The sequence below is a fragment of the Lepus europaeus genome, unplaced genomic scaffold, assembly GCF_033115175.1.
Source record: "Lepus europaeus isolate LE1 unplaced genomic scaffold, mLepTim1.pri SCAFFOLD_3_1, whole genome shotgun sequence".
NCBI classification, from domain to species: Eukaryota; Metazoa; Chordata; class Mammalia; order Lagomorpha; family Leporidae; genus Lepus; species Lepus europaeus.
Genome location: NW_026909276.1, coordinates 12260999 through 12277900, shown reverse-complemented (window position 1 = coordinate 12277900; position 16902 = coordinate 12260999). Strand labels below are relative to the sequence as shown.

General features: G+C 43.1%; 1 pseudogene; it reads left to right on the top strand.

Moving 5' to 3' along the window:
* The first annotated feature begins 555 nt into the window (after positions 1-555).
* LOC133755216 (UDP-galactose translocator-like) lies at positions 556-1312 on the top strand (annotated as a pseudogene).
* The last annotated feature ends 15590 nt before the right edge of the window (positions 1313-16902 follow it).

Genomic DNA, 16902 nt, shown 5'->3' with positions numbered 1-16902 from the left:
GCTGGTGCCACAGGTGGAGGATTAGCCTAGTGAGCCATGGCACTGGTCAATAATGGGATTTCTTTTTTTCTTTCTTTCTTTTTTTTTTTTTTTTGACAGGCAGAGTGGATAGTGAGAGAGAGAGACAGGAGAAAGGTCTTCCTTTGCCGTTGGTTCACCCTCCAATGGCCACCGTGGCCGGCGTGCTGTGGCTGGCGCATCGCGCCTATCTGAAGCCAGGAGCCAGGTGCTTCCTCCTGGTCTCCCATGGGGTGCAGGGCCCAAGGACTTGGGCCATCCTCCACTGCACTCCCTGGCCACAGGGAGTTTCTACACACACACACACACACACACACTCCTCTCCTGGACACAAGATTTCCCAGGTACAAAATTAGATAATATTATCAGACTCAGTAGCCTTCTTTGCACCAAGCAAACAGTGTTTTCTGGGTGTGTGTTTATTGGAGGGGAAGACTAGGACCACCTATGAAGTTTTATACTTATATAACATGAGACATCTTTATACTTATATAACATGAGAAACTCATAGAAATAATTTCCTTCTGAGATGCCAACATGGCAGCGGTTGGGGTTGGCGGTTCCACCGTGGTGGCCAGGCCGGGGGCGGTCTCCGCGGGGGCGTTGGCAGCTGGGACCGCGAGTGGGGCTCACAGACGCCTCAAGTACATATCCCTAGCTGTGCTGGTGGTCCAGAACGCCTCCCTCATCCTCAGCATCCACTATGCCCGCACGCTGCCTGGGGACTGCTTCTTTGCCACCACCGCTGTGGTCATGGCCGAAGGGCTCAAGGGCCTCACCTGCCTGCTGCTGCTCTTCGCCCAGAAGAGGGGTAATGTGAAACACCTGGTTCTCTTCCTCCACGAGGCTGTCCTGGTGCAGTACGTGGACACGCTCAAGCTTGCAGTGCCCTCCCTCATCTACACTTTGCAGAACAACCTCCAGTATGTTGCCATCTCCAATCTCCCAGCGGCCACTTTCCAGGTGCCGTACCAGCTGAAGATCCTGACCACGGCACTGTTCTCAGTGCTCATGCTGAACCGCAGCCTCTCCCGGCTGCAGCAGGCCTCCCTGCTGCTCCTCTTCACTGGGGTCGCCATTGTCCAGGCACAGCAAGCTGGTGGGGGCGGCCCACGGCCACTGGATCAGAACCCCAGGGGCAGGCCTCGCAGCTGTTGTGTATCCAGGGCATGAGAAAGAGGTGAAAGCTGAGACTTTGACATCAGGTTGTCTGGGGGAGGTCACACAGCAGCAGGGCCACCTTTGTTTTTGTTTTTGTTTTGTTTTTTTAACAGGTTTGGGATTTGTGGTGTAACGAGGTCATTAACGATCCAGGTAGTGGGGAAAAGTGGGGAGGGGCAGTCCTGGAAGTGACTCACTCACTGAATTAAAGACACTGGCAGCTGCTGGATGCAGGGTTATTTGTGGAAGTCACCCAGAGAGGGCAAATAAAGCTGCCAAGGCATACTCTGGGTACCCCATTGGCTGCAGGAGATACCCTCACTCTGTGGGGGAAGGGGTCTTAGAACCAGAAGACCCATGGAACCCGCCTCCTGCACTCCCCAAAGCTTATTAACCCCTTAACCATGTCCTGGGGGGTGAGGGTATGAGAGATGCCCAGGTTGGCTCTGCTATTTGTAAATATGGCCATTGAATCTTTATTTTTGATTAATTTGTTTTGATTTTTTTTTGTTTAATAAGGAACTGTAATGAAAAAAATGTCAGGATACCCAATGCCAAATAAAGATGTTGTATTTATTAAAAAAAAGAAATAATTTCCTTCTAAACTCAGCCAAAGAAACCTCCCACAAAATTATCTGCTACAAATCTGTAACATTCTTATATTCCCTTATATTCCTTAAGTTATTTGTTCTGCTTTGTTCCTCTCTTTCCTTGCCAAACACCAGTTTTATTTCATGTTAGGAGAAAGATCACTTGCATTCTTTGCACAAGGTGTCCAGTGTGTAAGAAATCTTCCTAGTCAAATGAATCAGTTTACAGGTTTTTATTGGGATTCCCCTCCTGGGCAAGGTGCACCAGTTCCAACAGAGTGGGGGCCAGGGAAGTCATGCTTCAGAGGTTGGGAGGGCTCCTTTTATAAATACAGGGCATGGGGGTTGAAGGTTGAGGTGCCTCTGATCCTCATTGGTTGACCTTTAGGTGCACGCGGGACCTTGGCAAGGACTTTTTGTTCCTGGAAGAGTGGGCCTTCTCTCTTGTGGATCCCAAAGCTACCACTTTGTTATTTGGAACACATCTTGGGTGCCAAGACACATTCTCATTCTCATTTTTCCCTTCCCTATCTATTGGTTCCTTAATATGCATTTTGAAATAATCCTAAAAAGCCTCTAAAATAAGAGCAAAGTATTTTAATCAAAGAACATGTAGAATTTCAAATTATTTTAAAGTAGTCTAAAATGGTTTGTCATATCAATGATTTATATAAACCAAAAAGTCCTTTGTCTTTTACAATTTTTAAAAAGCAAACAGTACAGGGGCCGGTGCTGTGGCACAGCAGATTACAGCCCTGGCCTGAAGCGCTGGCATCCCATATGAGCACCGGTTTGAGACCTGGCTGCTCCACTTCTAATCCAGCTCTCTGCCCCAGGGTCAGCTCATATGCAGCAACCACAATATGAGAGCCTCACTCCCTTAGGAAGAGCTGTGCCAAGAGGACTGGGTTGTGGATTTAGTGACCTGTTTCCTAACTGAGGGGAATTACATTATCCAGGAGGAAAAACAAGGGACAGGGGATCCCACAAATCAAGGGTTATCCCCCAAATTTCATGCATGAAATCTGGATTCTCCCTGAGAACCTGTGCATCCTAACCACACAATTTGGAAAAATACAGAACTCTAGGGCTGAGCCAGTCACAACATTCAGGAATGAAAAGATATCCAGTGTCCCATGCCAGATACCATCCTGCAAGCAAGAGGCAACTAACCCCACAAACTCACCATATTCCAGATTCCAGGCATCCTTCTGATGGTTTTTGTAGTGAGAGAACTTCACAGATGACAAAGACTGAGCCTCGTGGAACCCCTATAAGCAGCAGTCTGGAGAAGCTGTATTTAGCAGCATGAAGAAAAAGACCCCATGTTGCTCTTCATTGTTGATCCAGTGTGTCTGATTGGACAGTTTGCTGAGCCAGTGAGAAGGCATCATGTCCGAGAAGATGCAGCCAATCAGAGTCACACCTACTAGATTTCTGTGAGGGGTAGGGAGAAGGGGTGCCATTCATCCAGGCTGTGGCTGATGGGGGTAGTGAGGGCTGAGTCTTGGGCTCAGGTCTGGAGGAGCTCACTCTCCTGGGGCCTCGCTCTCCTAAGAGCAGGGGCTGTTGTCACCTTCCTGATGACTCAACCTCATGAGATTGGGGATCTCTCCCACCCTCCAATGTCTGTGATTCTGCTGGGATCTTATGACCTGGAGCTTCCAACAAACTCCTTTACAAGGATGAAATTTACTCAAAATTTAATGAATTCTGAGCTTTTCATTTTCTTCATGTTTTTGACTTAGTTTTGTCTTAGGTCATTTTGCTTTTTTAATGATTTCAAAAATATTTAAAGATACTCTATGGAAGTTTTCTAGTCTGTATTTTGTCCTTTAAAATGGCTTTCTATTTTTTCCTGCTGCTACATGGAAAGCCACTTGATATATATTGATCTTATACTCACTAATATCACTTAATTCTCTTGTCAGTTTATAGTTTGTTTTGGATTACCTCTGTAGATTGTAGAGTCAACCACATATATTGAAAATTTTGTTGTTTAATTGGGTGTAGAAGGGGCATTCCTCAAGACAATCAAGGCAATTTATGAAAAAGCCACAGGCAGCATTATAGTGAATGGGGAAAGGTTGGAAGCATTTCCACTTCTGAGAGGCCAGAGCCATGCCATGACAGGCTTCTCACAAGACAAAAAAACTGACTAGGCCCAGGATGCCCCTGGTATGAGAAGATGAAACCTGACACCGGGCAGTCCTTGGTCCTGTCCACAGGACCAGTTGGAGGCAACCAATAAGGTGGGCCATCCTCGCTCCTGCAGGGCCAGGGGAAGGAAGGAATGCAGATGTAATATTTGTTTGCCTGGGAACTATAAAAACCCTGAGAACAGAGAAGGGGGTCTTGGTCTCCCAGCACTGCATTGCATGGGAGGCTGGGGCCCCAGCATGCTGGAGCTACAAATAAAGTCCCTTCATTCTTTGCATTACAGTGAGTCTCACTGGTTCTTTCTATCTGGGCAATCTGGAACACAACACACTGAGATCTGATACCAGACAGCAATGCCCACTCTCTCCATTGCTATTCAATATAGTACTGGAAGTTTTTGCCAGAGCCATTTGGCAAGGAAAAGAAATTACAGGGATACAAATTGGGAAGGAAGAACTCAAACTGTCCCTCTTTGCAGACAATATGATTCTTTATTTAGGGGATCCAGAGAACTCCACATAGAAGAGTTTGGCAAAGTAGCAGGATATAAAATCAGTGCAAAATATCAACAGCCTTTGTATACACAGGCAATGCCATGGCTGTGAAAGAACTTCTAAGATCAATACTATTCACAATAGCCACAAAAACAATCAAATACCTTGAAATAAACTTAACCACGGATGTCAAAGATCTCTAGGATGAGAATTACAAAACTTTAAAGAAAGAAATAGAAGAGGATACCAAAAAAATGAAAAAAATCTTCCATGTTCATGGATTAGAAGAATCAATATCTTCAAAATGTCCATTCTCCCAAAAGCGATTTATACATTCAATATGATGCCAATCAAAATACCAAAGACATTGTTCTCAGATCTGGAAAAAAATGATACTGAAATTTATATGGAGGCACAGGAGACCTCGAATAGCCAAAGCAATCTTGTACACAAAAACAGAGCTGGAGGCATCACAATACCAGATTTCAAGACATACTACAGGGCAGTTGTAATCAAAACAGCATGGTACTGGTACAGAAACACATGGATAAACCAGTGGAACAGAATAGAAACACCAGAAATCAATCCAAACATGTACAGCCAACTTATATTTGATCAAGGAGCTAAAACCAATTCCTGGAACAAGGACAGTTTGTTCAACAAATTGTGCTAGGAAAACTGGATTTCCACATGCAGAAGTATGAAGCAAAACCCCTACCTTACACCTTACACAAAAATCCACTCAACTTAGATTAAAGATCTAAGCTTACTACCCAACACCATCAAATTATTAGAGAACATGGGAGGCACAGGCAGACTTCTTGGGAAAAACCCTAGAGGCACAGGTAGTCAATGCTAAAGTTAACAATTGGGATTACAGCAAATTGAGAAGTTTCTGTACTGCAAAAGAAACAGTCAGAAAATTAAAGAGGCAACCAACAGAATGGGAAAAAATGTTTGCAAATTACACAACTGATAAAGGATTAATAACCAGAATCTATAAAGAGATCAAAAAACTCCACAACAACAAAACAAACAACCAACTTAAGAGATGGGCCAAGGACCTAAACAGACATTTTTCAAAAGAGGAAATCCAAATGGCCAACAAACACATGAAAAGATGTTCAGGATCACTAGCCATCAGGGAAATGCAAATCAAAACCACAATGAGGTTTCTTTTTGCCCCAGTTAGAAAGGCTTTCATACAGACATCAACGAACAACAGATGCTGGTGAGGATGTGGGGGAAAAGGCACACTAATCTATGGTTGGTGGGAATGCAAACTGGTAAAGCCATTAGTAAGACAGTTTGGAGATTCCTCAGAAATCTGAATATAGCCCTATCACATGACCCAGCCATCCCACTCCTTGGAATTTACCCAAGGGAAATTAAATTGGCAAATAAAAGAGCTATCTGTACCTCAGTATTTATTGCAGCTCAATTCACAATAACTAAGACATGGAATCAACCAAAATGCCCATCAGAAGAAGACTGGATAAAGAAATTATGGGATATGCACTCTATAGAACACTACACAGCAATTAAAAAAAAAATCTGGTCATTTGCAAAAAAAAAAAAATGGAGGAATCTGGAAAACACCATGCTGAGTAAAATAAGCCAGTCCCAAAGGGACAAATTTCATATGTTCTCCCTGATCTGTGACAACTAACTGAGCACCTAAAAGGAAGCCTGTAGAAATGAAACTGACATGATGAGAAACAATTACTTGATAAACCCTTGTCCTGACTGTTGAGGAATAGCTTACTATTTTATTCTTTTTAGTATTTCATTTTTCTACTTAATACCATCGATTGAACTCTTTAATTAACATAGGTGTTTAAATTCAACTGAAAATTGATCCCTGTTAAAAACAAGAGTGGGAATAAGAGAGGGAGGAGAGGTACAGTTTGGCACATGCTCACTCAGACTTACCCCTAATGATAGAGCTAGAAACATGCCATGGGGCTCCAAATCCCATTAAGTTGGCAGGTACCAATGCCATCTTACTAGTCAAAATGATCAGTTTAAGTTCATAATTGATCATAAAGATAGGATTAATTGTCAAAGGGATCACATAAATAAGATCAGTGCCTGCTAATAATAATTGAAAAAATTAAAAAGGAGAGAATGATCCAACATGGGAAGCAGGATACACAGCAGACTCATAGAATCACAAATGCCCTAAACAGCACTCTGGCCTCAGAATCAGCCCTTAAGTCATTCAGATCTGGCTAAAAAGCCCATGAGAGTTTCTCAGGCATGGAAAGCCAAGAGACTGTGGCAAAAAATGACCTAAATGAAAGATCTCTGTGAGTGAGATTCCTGTGGAAAGAAGGGACCATCAAAAAAGGAGGTACCATTCTCTGAAGGGAGGAGGAAACTTCCACTTTGATTATAGCCTTGTCTAAATAAGGTCAGAGTTTGTGAACTCAAGAGATTTCCATAGCCTTTGCAGCTCATGACAAGAGGCTCGGGTGATAACTGACATCATAAATAAGAGTGCCAATTGTTAAATCAACAATAGGAGTCACCCTGCACTTACTTCCCATGTAAGATCTGTGTCCTTAATGTTTTGTACTATGTGAATTAATGGTAAAACTAGTATTCAAACAATACTTTACACTTTGTGTGTCTGTGCAGGTGCAATCTGTTGAAATCTTTCCTTAGTATATACTAAGTTGACCTTCTGTATATAAAGATAATTAAAAATGAATCTTAATGAAGAATGGAATGGGAGAAGGAGTAGGAGATGGGATGTTTTGCAGGTGGGAGGGTGGTTATGGGGAGAAAAACTGCTATAATCCAAAAGTTGTATTTTCAAAATTTGTATTTATTAAATAAAATTTTTCTAAAAACAAAATAAAATTTTGTGGTTTAAAATTTGATCCATTTATCTAATGCTTCCATTTTGTTGTTTCCTTTTCCTGACTATACTTCTAGTACAATGTTGCAGAAATAGAATGGAAGGAGGTAGCTTTGTCAGGGCAAACTCCCAGGAAAAGAGCTTTCATTGTCTTATCTTAATGATACTGGTTGTTATAGGCTACTCAAAGACAATTTTAATTATAATAAAAAATTCTGATATTTTACTTCTCTGCTAACAATTTCTTTAAAGCTTAGATGCTGAATTTAATCAAATGCTTTCTAGCATTAAGCTTAAATATTTATGCATTTTATTCTTTTATGTTTAATGATTTATTTGAAAGGTATACTGATAGAGAACTTTCATCCATTGGTTCACATCTCATATGATGACAACAACCAAGCTGGACTTAGCTGAAGCCATCAGACAGGAATACTAACTGGATCTCACACATGAGTGTCAGAGACTCAAGTATTTGGGCCATTTTCTGCTGCTTTCCCAGGTGGAACAGCAGGGAACTGGGCAAAATGTCAATCATTCAGAATTTAGCACTGTGATATGGGACTCCAGCATCACAGCTGGTGGGTTAACCCACTGTGCCACAAAGGTAGCCATTGATTTTGAGTGTTTTTCTTTTTTTTCTTTTTTTTTTAGGCAGTAGCTTGATGTACTATATATATACATACATACATATATATATTTGAAAGGCAGAGTTACAAACATACACACATACACACACACAGAATCTATCGGTGATGGCTAGGTCTGGGACAGATTGAAGCAGGAGGCTTGAATTCCATCTGGGTCTTCCACAAGGGTGCAGAGGCCCAAAGCTTTGTGTCATCTTTCACTGCATTCTTAGGCCTATTAGCAGGGAACTAGATCAGAAGTGCAGAAGGGGCTGGCGCTGTGGTGTAGCAGGTAAAGCCACCACCTACAGTGCCAGCATCCCATATGGATCCAGTTTGAGTCCCGGTTGCTCCACTTCTGATCCCGCTCTCTGACTGGGAAAGCAGTAGAAGATGGCCCAAGTCATCAGGCAGCTAGCCTTAGTGGGAGATCCAGAGAGAGTTCCTAGCTCCTGGCTTCGGATCAGCTCAGCTCCATCCATTACAGCCATCTGGAGAGTGAATCAATGGTTGGAAGACCTCTTTTTCTCTCTGTTTCTGCCTCTCTGTATTTCTGCCTTTCAAATAAGTAAATAAATCTTTAAAAAAAAGAAAGAAGTGTAGCAGTTAGTACATGAAGCAGTCCCTATATAGGGTGTCATCATTGCAGACAGTGGACCCGAGACATTTTTAATAACTGTAATGCTTGATATCTTGGGGATATTTGAATTGGTAAGCACACACATAAATGGCATACATCCCAGGGTTCATCCTTACCTTTTGGGTAGGGCTAAACATCAATGGCTCCTCAGCACTCCAATTCAGAACCACTCTCAGAAGGCTTATACACTGCACTGATGAGTAAACTTGCTTTGGGTGTTCCAAAAGAGAAAGTACTGAAATGTGTCAACTGGACTCTCTAGGGAGCAATAGTGGCGTGCAGTGAAACTCCAAATCCAGTGAATTGTTGGCACCTGTCTGTTGGGTCTTGCGCCTACTCATGTGGGTTAAGGGAGCACAGGGAGGCTGAGGAGACTGCAGCTGACAAACCTGTCATTTGGAGGTTCAGAAAAGGGAGCAGCAGCATCTTTCTGTAACTTGGGGTCCCAGCAGGGAAATCTTGTGATGTTTCCTCCCAGTAGCACAGAGGCTGCTTCTCTCCTCTGGAGTCAGGCCCCAGATTTCAGGTCTCTACAAAATTTAAATGTTCTTTTGCACCCCCAGCCAGTGCTGAAGTCTTCTATGACCCCTTGCTAGCTGACAGCTGCTGTCATCTCAGCATCCCTTGTGACCTGGAGGATGGATGGGCTCTGTGGCAACAGTGTCCTGTTCAGAAACTCAATCTCAGAGGAAACAGGTTTGGAGGAGTGGTGACTTGGTTTCAGAATATGAGGGACACTCGTAACATGTTGAGGTACTATAGAGTCTGACACATACAAACCCCTTGACAAACACTTGCCATCCCAGAACACTCTCAAAACATTGGGGGGAGGACACTGTTGTGGCATAGTGGCTTAAGCCACTTTCAGTGATTCTAGCATCCCATGTGGGTGCCAGTTTGAGACTTGGCTGCTCCATTTCTGATCCATTTCAATACTAGTGTGCCTTGGAAAGCATCAGAAGATGGCCCAGGGGCCAGTGCTGTGGCATAGCAGGTGAAGCTGTAGTGCTGGCATCCCACATAGGCACCAGTTTGAGTCCTGGAAGCTCCACTTCTGATCCAGCTCTTTGCTATGGCCCAGAAAAGCAGTGGGAAAATGACCTAAGTCCTTGGGCTCCTGCACCCACATGGGAAGACCTGCAGGAAGCTCCTGGCTCCTGGCTTCAGATGGGTGCAGCTCCGGCCATTGTGGCCAACTGGGGAGTGAACCAGTGGATGGAAGACATTTCTCTCTCTCTCTGCCTCTCCTTTTCTCTCTGTGTAACCCTGACTTCCAACTAAGCAAAATAAGTCTTAAAAAAAAAAAGATGGCCCAAGGACTTGGGCCCCTGCCTGCCATGTGAGAGACCTGGATGAAGCTCCTGGCTTCTGGCTTCAGCTCAGCCCATCCCTGGATATTGCAGGCATTTGTGGAGTGAACCAGTGGAAGAAAGGTCTCTCTCTGTCTGTCTGTCTGTCTCTCTCTTCTCTCTCTGCAGCTCTATTTCAAATAAATAAATTTTTAAAAAGACTTAGAAAAAACCTACCAAACATTCTACATGCTGGGCACAGGATCAGTTCCCAGTGTCTGGGTCCCCGTTCATTGTAGTGTTGTTATCACACCATTGCATTCATTGGCTAGATGATTTCACAGACACAACCAGGAAGATAAAGATTTATTTTTTAGAAAAAGATTTATTTATTTATTTATTTATTTATTTATTTATTTATTTGAAAGGCAGAAGGACTGGCTTTGAGGGATAATGGGTAAAGTTATCACCTGTGATGCTGACATCTTATATGTTTATGTTCTGGCTGCTTCATTTCCAGTCCAGCTCCCTGCTAATGGCCTGGGAAAAGCAACAGAGGATGGCACAAGTGTTTGAGCTCCAGCCACTTGCATGGAGACTGGAAGAATCTCCTGACTCATGGCTTTAGCCTGAACCAGCACCAGCCATTGTAGCCATCTGGAGGGAGTAAAGAAGCAGATGGAAGATTTCTCCCTCTGTCTCTGTCTCTTCCTCTCTCTGTGAAACTCTGACTTTCAAAAGAAACAAATAAATCTTTAACATATAGAAGGCTGAGTGACAGAGAAGGAGAAAGATAGATAGTTGAGAGAGAGAGAGAGAGAGATCTTCCATCTATTAGTCTACTCTCCAAATGGCCACAATAGCTGAAGCTGAACCAGAACAAATCCAGGAGCCGGGAACTCCATTCAGGTCTCCCATGTGGGTGAAGGGGCCCAAGTACTTGGGTGATGACTCCACTGCTTTCCAACATGTATTTATAGGGTGTTGGATTGGAAGAGGAGCAGTAAGGACTCAAATGAATGCTCATACAAGATGGTGGCATGGCAGGTTGAGGCCTAATATTTGCACCATTGTGCTGGCCCTGACTTTCACAGATTTCTATTGGTCATGATGGATGTCACATAGAATGCTTGTTTTCTTGGAAATAAGCAGTTAGACAGTCACTCCAGAGACACCATGCTAATCTGTCATACAGATATAGATGTACTAGAAATCTCACATCAAATATGCCCACTGTCACAGAATTTCAGACAATAGTAACATTTACTATGACACTACAATGGATGTTAAGCAATTTAGAGTTTAAACCAAACTTTGAAAAGTTGATGAATGTTGGTGAAGAATGAAGACCTGGATAGTAGAAATTCCTGTAATTTTAGTATTTGTCTAAGAAAGATACATGCTTTCAACAGCTTGAATTAGAGCAACTCCTTTAGTCTTTTTTTTTTTTTTTGACAGGCAGAGTGGACAGTGAGAGAGAGAAACAGAGAGAAAAGTCTTCCTTTTGCCATTGGTTCACCCTCCAATGGCCACCGCCGCTGGTGCACTGTGACCTGCGCACCACGCTGTTCCGAAGGCAGGAGCCAGGTGCTTATCCTGGTCTCCCATGGGGTGCAGGACCCAAGCATTTGGACCATCCTCCACTGCACTCCTGGGCCATAGCAGAGAGCTGGCCTAGAAGAGGGGCAGCCGGGACAGAATCCGGCACACCAACCGGGACTAGAACCCGGTGTGCTGGTTCTGCAAGGTGGAGGATTAGCCTGTTGAGCCACAGTGCCGGCCCTCCCTTAGTCTTATCTTTCTGTTGAAAGGATTCTGGGATGCAACAGTGACATCACTGCTGAGAGTCTGCAATATACTTAGATTCTTGATCCACAAATCTGCACATCTCAGCTGAATGGTGTGTGACTTGTCTGTGGGCTTTTTGTTGGGTCAGTCCATGTTGGGCTGTTTTGTGGCACTGGAGCTTACCCATGTCATGCAAAAGCTGCAGGTGATAAGTGATATCACATGGAGGCTGCTAAGGTGGCATGTGTGGCACTTTTCCTGCACCAAGCCAAAAGCCTATGCCCTCATTTACACAATGAGGAGAGTTAGAGACGGTGGGAGGATATTAATAGGTGAGGAAACAAGAGCCTTTGGAACAGACAATCCAGAGAGGGGAGCACAAGGAGACTAATACACCAAAGATCCTGAGACACTGGAACATCTAGAAGAAAAGTCAACCAAAGAAACAACCTGAGATGTGTTAAATATCCTCCAGGAACAAGTCTGAGTGAAACCTACATTTGTTCTCAGGAAAATAAACTTTTCTCTGCCTTCTACTGCAGTTTAGTTCACAGGTTCCAATGCAAAAATGGAATAGGAAATAATCATCAAGAATGTAAACATAAAACTCAGTTGCTGGGACTGGCATTGTGGCACAGCACATTAAACTATCACTTATGATGCCTGCATCCCCTATCAGAGTGCCAACTTGAATCCTAGCTGTGTTCTTTCTGATCCAATCCTCTAAACCTGTGCCTAGGAATTAGCAGATAATGGTTCAACTCCTTGACTCCTTGCCACCCACATGAAATACTCAGATGGGGTTCCTGACTGCTAGCTTCAGTCTGGCCCAGGCCCAACTGTTGCAGCCATTTAGGGGAGGGAACCAGTGAATGGAAGTTTCTCTCTCTCTCCCTCTCTGCACTCCTCCTTCATGTATGTGAATCTCCTTCCCTGTCACTCTGCCTTTCAGCAAAATAAAATCTCCCGTCATGATCAAGCATTTGGGGATACTACACTTTAGGAGGAAATGGATTGATTTGTTCAGAGTGCTCAAAGCAGCTCTTTTATATCCCACACTTATGTTTTTATAGCACTTATTATGGCATCAGTGTGTTTTATTCATTTTTTCGTATCTAGTCTGTGACCTATTAAAAAGCAGCCTTTCTGATTGTGTCTTTTTGCTGCTCCATCCCAAATACTTAGAATAGTGTCTAGTGCCTGACATGTAAAGAACATTTGTTGAATGAGCAAACGGAGCTATTTACTAAGTGTTATGGGGGAGCTCATGTATAATCAATCCATTTATAAAATAAAGCTCAGCAGACTATGGAATGTTTATATTATATATAAAATATATATGACTTTGCAGTCTGCCTTTGAACTTGGTCATAAGCATCAGCATCCTGGTCTCCTTAATTTGTTGTGGGCAGTAAGAAGATTTCTGTCTGCTCTGTTTAAAGATCTCCATGGTTCTCAGTGTTCAAAGAGCTTTTCTGCTGGTGACCTTCCATGTCCACCTGGTTTCTCTTTGTACCCAAGCATGGACATGAGGATTGTGATTGTTGATATGGATCCCAGCTCAAAACTCAAAATAGGGGCTGGAACTGTGGTTTAGTGGGTAAAGCCATCACCTACACTGCTGGCTTTCCATATGGGTACCGGTTTGAGTCCCAGCTGCTCCACTTCTGATCTAACTCTCTGCTGTGGCCTGAGAAAGCAGCAGAAGTTAGCACAAGTTCTTGGACCCCTTCATCCATGTGGGAAATCTGGAAGAAGCTCCTGGCTCCTGGCTCCGTATTGGCTCAGCTCCGGCCATTGTGGCCATTTGGGGAATGGCCAGCAGATGGAAGACCTGACTCTCTGCCTCTCCTTCTTTCTCTGTGTAACTCTGCCTTTCAAATAAATAAATAAATCTTTAAAAAAACCTCAAAATATACTCACTAAAATATTTTTTATTTCCTTTTTCATTTCACTTCAAGCCAATGGCAGTTTGACAGTGTGGATTGAGATCCACATATGTGTGACTTTTCCAGTTTTTCTCAAATAGATTTCTATTTTTATTCTATTGGGTTAGGAAAGACAATGGTATGACTTCAATTTTCTAAAAATTGTTGACACATTTTTTTCTGAATTAGATGATCTCACCTGGAGAATTTTTGACAGCTGTTGAGAAGAACACATGTTCTGCTGCTGTCAGGTAGAATGCTCTCTGGGTAACTGTTAGGAAAAATTGATTTACAGTGCTCACATCTACCACTCTCTATTGATTTCCCACCTAGATATTCTCTTTTATTTTGAAAGTGGTGTATCGGCCTCTTCTGTTTGTTCCATTGCTGTTTATTCCTTCAGAGCTGTCAACATTTGCTTTACATATTGTAGTGCTCTGTGGCTGAGTATACATGTTGTTCAACCTAGGAAAGTACACAGGTGAGCAACTCAATATCAAGAATAATATGGGAACAAAATGAGGAATTCAAAATATACATAGAACCTTGAAGAAGAATCAATAAATTTTCAAGATGTAGAAAATGATGAATAAAGAGAAAAAACTTCTATTCCAAGGAAACACAACAGAAGAAATATTTTGTTATACAGAAATGTGGTTGGGTTTGTATGATCCCCAAGCTCTGATGCATCTCCCTGGCACAAATCCACATCTTCTACTGAGAACATTGTCCCAGGACTTCTTCAGGGAGTGATCCATCCCACCTGTCAGTGCAAGTGGTAAGTGAGGATAGAACTAGCTCCTGCTGCAGGGGCAAGGGTCATGCTTGTTCTTCCTGCTGTGGCATTGTTGGTGCATGAGGAGTTGGGGCTCAGGTGTGCACATTTTGAGGAAATGCACAGGCCCCAGGATTTAGCCCTGGCTGTGAACAAATGGTCTCTCTGTTCAGCACAAGGCACACCTGCTTCCAGCTAGTGTAAGATGCCAGGGGTGACCAAATTATGTTTCTCTCAAACACAGCCAGGAGGGAGGGGAGCCAGGCCTCACTCACATTAAGTATGGCTTCTGCTCTTTGTCATCAGTGTCTTTAGTGATGGAAGATGGCATCTGATGATTCCTATTAAAAAAAATCAACATAGCAGCTCATCAAAATGGAATCAGAAAGGTTGTGGAAATGGGCAAATATAAGAGATTGCACAAAATTAGTAAGTATTAACTGCACTTCTGAGAAAGCATAACATAACTTTTATGAGATGTGTATTTGACTTTTTTCACATCAACAGTTTTTTTTTTGTTTTAGAGATTTGTTTTGTTTATTTCAAACATAAAGTTAGAGAGGTAGAGACAGAGAGATCTTCCATCCACTGGTTCACTCCCCAAATGGCCACAATGGCCTGAGCTGGGCCAATCTGAAGCCAGGGGTTTCTTCCAGGTTCCCCATGTGTGTGCTGGGGCCAAGTACTTGAGACATTTCCCACTGCTTTCCCAGGCACATTAGTGAAGAGTTGGATGGAAAGTGGAGCACCCAAGACTCAAATTGGCAGCCATATAAGATGTAGGCATCACAGGCTGGAGCTGTGCCATAGCTCCAGCCCCTATTTGAATACTTTTTAAATGTACTGTTAGTGTGGTACTGACAAAACAAAATATAGCTGATGAATTTTATCATTTAAGCATTTCTAAGTGTATGTTGAGTAGTGTTGAGTATAAGCATTGCTGTGTGACCAATATTCAGAACTGTTTTTCCTTATGAGAGTGAAACTCTGCCCAATGAATGAAAATTTCCTATAATTCCACTATCCCTAACTCCCAGTAACTGCCATTCTACTTGCCATTGCCCAGGCTACAGAGTCTTTAGGAGGTACAGTGATTTTTCAGGGTCACATAACAGCATTTAGAGAGAACCATGTTGGAACTCAGTTCTGTCTCTGCAAAGCTGGGTCCTGATTGTACCCAGCACTCCCTGGGGTTTTTGGATTCAGCTATGTGATTATGGACATGGCATGAGGCAGAAGGAGTATGAGACTTTGGAGAGTCTTTTCTGCTGAGGAATCCCATGAAATAGGATCCCAAGAAATGAAATCAATTTCTTGGAGAAAGTCAACAATAGAACCTGGAACTCATTGTGTCAAGCTTTCTTTGCTGAAGCCCCACTGGAGAAAGCCATCTGTTCTGCTGCTCTGTCCTGACTTTCCAGGTGCCCAGACTCAAGAAATCCTGCAGATATTGGCTCAGCTCTCACTATTGATATCTTGGACATTTGGGCAGGAAGGACCCCATGGTGACATCGGTTGTCCAAAAGAAAGAAACTCTAGGCAAGGTCACCACGCTGATCCCACTTGGGCATTGCAACACTACTTCCCCTTTTGTGGATATTTTTTGGGAGCCCATGTAGGCCATCCTGTCCCATATAGGAACAATTTATTGGAAGAGTTAAAATCTGGGTCAGCCTGTTAGGTCTACACTCTAGGTCATGGCAGACAGAATGGGAAGAAGAATGATGTGGTGGTGCTCATCTTTTATGTGAATCGTAAGCTAGAGAAATGTTCAGATAGAAATATGTGCTTGACCTTGCTAACGAAAATTACACAGAACAGAAGCAGTATTGATAGCCAGATGGGGTTATGATACCACCAGACCTACATTTAGGACCATTGCACAGGGGCTGGCACTGTGGCACAGCGGGTTAACACCCTGGCCGTGAAGTGCTGGCATCCCATATGGATGCCAGTTTGAGTCTCAGCTGCTCAATTTCTCATCCAGCTCTCTGCTATGGCCTGGGAAAGCAGTAGGAGATGGCAAAAGTCCTTGGGCCCCTGCACCCATCTGGGAGACCTGGAGGAAGCTCCTGGCTCATGGCTTTGGACTGGTGCTGCTCTGGCCATTGGGGCCAATTGGGGAGTGAACCATCAGATGAAAGACCTCTCTCTCCCTCTCTGCTTCTCCTTTCACTGTGTAACTCTGACTTTCAAATAAATAAATCTTGAAAAAAAGAACCATTGCACGAACTTGAAAATATACTTAACAGATCATATACTTCTCCCTGGGTGAGGAGCAATTGCACCACACTGACAATGAAGCCCAATGCTGAATCCACTTTGAGTGCAGATGCAAAGAGATCTTCATAACCATGGCCTGGAAATGGCCAATAAGATCTCCTGCTCCTGTTCTTTAAAAAAAATGGAACACCCAATTGTGTTGGTGAAAATACAAAGATTTTCAGCCACATGTGCATTGTTGGTGGTAACGTAAAATGGCACAACCACCACAGAAAACAGTGTCTCTTAATTAAATTAAAAATAGAATTTTTATGTGATCTCATACTCTCACTTCTGAGTATACA